The 4629-nt window shown below is 44.7% G+C and overlaps 1 pseudogene; it reads left to right on the top strand.

The window, feature by feature from the left end:
• Positions 1-1046: 1046 nt before the first annotated feature.
• LOC140202020 (probable G-protein coupled receptor 139) lies at positions 1047-2237 on the top strand (annotated as a pseudogene).
• The last annotated feature ends 2392 nt before the right edge of the window (positions 2238-4629 follow it).

Consider the following 4629-nt stretch of genomic DNA (forward strand, 5'->3'; position numbering starts at 1 on the left):
TAGTCTGAAGGGTTGTCAGAGGTTACAGAAGGACATCAATAGGAGGCAGAACTGGGATGAGAAGTGGCAGAAAACTTCAATCCAGATAAGTGTGAAGTGGTTCATTTTGGAAGGTCAAATTTGAAGACAGAATATAATATTAATGGTAAGACTCTTGGCAGTGTGGAGGATCTGAGAGGTCTTGGGGCCATTCAAGGACACTCAAAGCTGCTGCACAGGTTGTCAGTGTTGTTAAGAAGGCGTATATCGTGTGTTGGCTTTCATCAACCTTGGGACTGAGGTCAAGAGCCATGAGGTAACATTACAGCTATATAGGACTTTGGTCAGATCCCACTTGGAGTACTGTGTTGATTTCTGGTCACCTCACTACAGGAAGGATGTGGATACTATAGAGAGAATGCAGAGGAGATTTACAAGGATGTTGCCTGAATTGGAGGGCATACCTTATGAGAATGGACTGAATGAACCTGGCCTTTGCTCCTTGGAGCGACAGAGGATAAGAGGTGACCTGATAGAGGTGTTTAAGATGATGAGGGGCATTGATTGTGTGGATAGGCAGAAGCTTTTTCCCAGGGCTTAAATGGCTAACACGAAAGGGCGTAGTTTAAGGTGCTTGGAAATAGGTATCGAGCTGTTTTTCACACAGAGAGCGCGGGTGCATCGAATGCACTGCCTGCAATGGTAGTAGAAGCAGATACAATAGGGTCTTTTAAGAGCCTCTTAGATAGGTACATGGAGCTTAGAAAAATAGAGGGCTACGTGCTAGGGAAATTCCAGGCAGTTTCTAGAGTAGGTAACATGGTTGACACAACATTGTGGGCCGAAGGGCCTGTAATGTGCTGCAGATTTCTATGTTCTATGTTTACCCTAATAAATGGAGATGTTAAGTCAACAAATGAAGAGCTGGAGATGGACGGTGTTGGTAAGGGACAGCTGGAAGTTGCAACAAAGTCACTGCAAGTTTCCACTTCCAGGGTGTGAAAAGAAGTGGCTACAATGCGAAGGGAGGAGAGGGGAAGGAGACACATGTGAGACTGGAATAAAGAATGTTCCTGACTTTCCACCCTGAGATAGGATCAACGGGGAACTCACTGCTTCACCTGCCAACACCTTCTTGTTCAAACCAGGTGAGTGAACACGATGTTCCATGTGAGCACGGGTTAAACCAGCTGGATATCCAACTCCCCAACTCATCCAGCTGGTTCCCATTGTCAACTGTATAGGGAGTCCCCATGGGTGACTGACTTGTTACATATGTTTCATTGCCAAATTAGTCTTTAGCCCATTTAAGTTTAACTGTTAAACCCACAGTAATTAATAGTGATTCTATTTTCTCCCCTTCACTTGACTGATTTACATTGTTTACTTCTCCAATACTCACAGCTAACTTGGTGGCAATTGTAACTCTATCACGAAGGCGGTGTGGACTCTCCAAAGGTGTCACTTGCTATCTTCTGGCAATGGCCGTGGCAGATCTACTGGTCGTAATATTTAACATCATTCCCAAAGTGATATATTTCTATTACAAACCCCCTGTGTGCAACATCATAAAGACCATGAGTTACGTGTCTGTGGCTAGTTCCGTCTGGCTCACTGTAGCCTTCACCTTGGACCGTACGGTGGCCATTTGCTTCCAGAGGCTGAAGATCAGATACTGCACTGAAAAAGGTGCAGCTATTGTCATTGCAGTGGTGAGTCTGCTGAGTTTGTTCACCAACGTCCCGTGGTATTTCACGTACAGGTCTTATATCTGCTGGGTATCGCTTGATTTCATATTTTCCCGCGTGTGGAAAGCCTTTGACTGGGGGCACCGTGTTTTAACCCCAGTTGTCCCCTTCCTGCTGATCCTGCTGCTCAATGTGGTCACTATTAGGCACATTCTGATGGCCAGTGTAGCCCGCAGGAGACTGAGGTGTCAGCGGAATAGGGAGGAGAAGGACGACCAAGAAATGAAGAATCGAAGAAGATCCATCATTTTGCTCTTGACTTTATCGGCCAGCTTTATCCTGTTATGGATGACACATGTGGTCATTCTTGCAGTTGAGTCGATTTCTACGCAGTATTTCGTAATGACACCTTCGTATTTCGTGGGTCAACTGGTGGGAATAATGCTTCAGTCCTTCAGCTCCTGCACCAACATGTTTATTTATGCCATCACTCAGAAGAAGTTCCGAGAGGAGGTGAAAAATGTTGTGAAATATCTCCTTAGGCCCATCCTGAATTTCTGTAGAAGTTAGGGAGAAAGTTGGAAACTTCAACCCAGGACAGGTGGTAATGTTATCATTGCTGACCAGCAAAATCCAGTTGTAAAATCAGATCAAAGAACTTTGAAAATGAGAATTAGAATGTCCACACTTACTCAGGTGGAGGGTTCAGCAATATCCTAAAATATCAACTACAACCTCCCAGACCACATTGACCCACAGCAATTTGCCACCGCTGAAACAGTCCACAGTTGATTCACAGCCCCTTTATTTGTTCCCTCTGCATTCATGACCACATGGACATAGTCTGCTCTAATTCCATCTATAGGTTTGTAGAAGACACCACTGTTGTGGGCTGAATCTCAAATAATGATGAGTTTCAGTGCAGGAAGGAAATAGAGAGCTTAGTAGAAAGGTATAATGACAACAACCTTTCCCTCAGTATCAGGAAAATAAAAGACTCAGTCATCGACTTCAGGAAAAGGGGCTGTGCACATGTTCCTGAATGAGCTTTATGTTCTTAGGAGCAAACATCACCAACTTCCTGTACTGATCCAAACAATTAGATGCCATTTCCAAGAAAGTACATCAGCACCTTTACTTCCTCAGTATACAAAACAAATTTGACATGTCCGCTTTGACTCTCAACAAATTTTATAGATGAAAGCATCCTGTAAACATGCATCACAGTTTGCTTTTGCAACTGCTGTGTCCAAGGTCACAAGAAACTGCCGAGGGTCTTGGTTACAGCTCAGCAATTCGATCAAACCAGCCTCCCCTCCACAGACTCTGTCGATACATCTTGCTGCCTCAGGAAAGGAGCCAGCTCAATCAAAGACCCCAAGCACCCTGGACAGGAGTGGTTAAACTACTATCATTTTCACATACTGAAATGAGTGGGTTTGAAAAGAATGGAAGAAATTGGTTCAGGGAGTGGATTATCTTTGCCTTTGTATGTGTAGAAGAAAACTTTTAATAAAAGGTTAAAAGAGTTGTCAGTTGGTAAAGCTTTCTGACATTGTGACTATCCAGCATTTTCCAATTAAGCTGCAAATCTACATAACTGAGATCATTGTACTAACACTGATACTACTGCTTACGTTGATAATACGGCTGCAGAAGATAAGGGTAGAGGGATAAGGCATAAATTAACTCTTTGTCTTGTTAGTGGGAGGTTAATTTTGCTCAACTGTCTGCTACTAAAGTATAAAAACAAGCTGATCTCCTTGTACCTCAGAGTCCATGATATGCTAAAACGGTCTTTTATGTCATTAACATAAAACGCCTCACTCCGTTTTATTTGCGAAAACCTACATTGGTGACACCGAGGGTCTAGGTCGATTCCAGAGTTATTGAATATGTTGGCCAACTCAGTGGCTTTGAAACCGCCGGGGAATAGGGAACAAAACTGCTGTCGCTTAGTCTGTACAAGCTGAGGCCCAGTTCGAACTGTGAGAAATATCCATGGACAACACATTGTGGAAGACAACACATTCATGGACAAGGTTCCACACGGTAGGCTTATTCAGAAAGTTAGAAGGCATGGGATCCAGGGAAGTTTGGCCAGGTGGATTCAGAATTGGCTTGCCTGCAGAAGGCAGAGAGTGGTGGTGGAGGGAGTACATTCAGATTGGAGGATTGTGACTAGTGGTGTCCCACAAGGATCTGTTCTGGGACCTCTACTTTTTGTGATTTTTATTAATGACCTGGATGTGGGGGTAGAAGGGTGGGTTGGCAAGTTTGCTAACGACACAAAGGTTGGTGGTGTTGTAGATAATGTAGAGGATTGTCAAAGATTGCAGAGAGACATTGATAGGATGCAGAAGTGGGCTGAGAAGTGGCAGATGGAGTTCAACCCGGAGAAGTGTGAGGTGGTACACTTTGGAAGGACAAACTCCAAGGCAGAGTACAAAGTAAATGGCAGGATACTTGGTAGTGTGGAGGAGCAGAGGGATCTCGGGGTATATGTCCACAGATCCCTGAAAGCTGCCTCACAGGTAGATAGGGTAGTTAAGAAAGCTTATGGGGTGTTAGTTTGCCTCCCTGGTGCCAGGGTCTGGGATATTTCTGATCGTGTCCAAGATATCCTGAAGTGGGAGGGTGAGGAGCCAGAGGTCGTGGTACATATAGATACCAATGACATAGGTAGGAAAAGGGATGAGGTCCTGAAAGGAGAATATAGGGAGCTAGGAAGGGAGTTGAGAAAAAGGACCGCAAAGGTAGTAATTTCGGGATTACTGCCTGTGCCACGCGACAGTGAGAGTAGGAATGAGATGAGATGGAGGATAAATGCGTGGCTGAGGGATTGGAGCAGGGGGCAGGGATTCAAGTTTTTGGATCATTGGGACCTCTTTTGGCGCAGGCGTGACCTGTACAAAAAGGACGGGTTGCACTTGAATCCTAGGGGGACCAATATCCTGGCAGG

This window comes from Mobula birostris, chromosome 8 (genome assembly GCF_030028105.1).
Source record: "Mobula birostris isolate sMobBir1 chromosome 8, sMobBir1.hap1, whole genome shotgun sequence".
NCBI classification, from domain to species: domain Eukaryota; kingdom Metazoa; phylum Chordata; class Chondrichthyes; order Myliobatiformes; family Myliobatidae; genus Mobula; species Mobula birostris.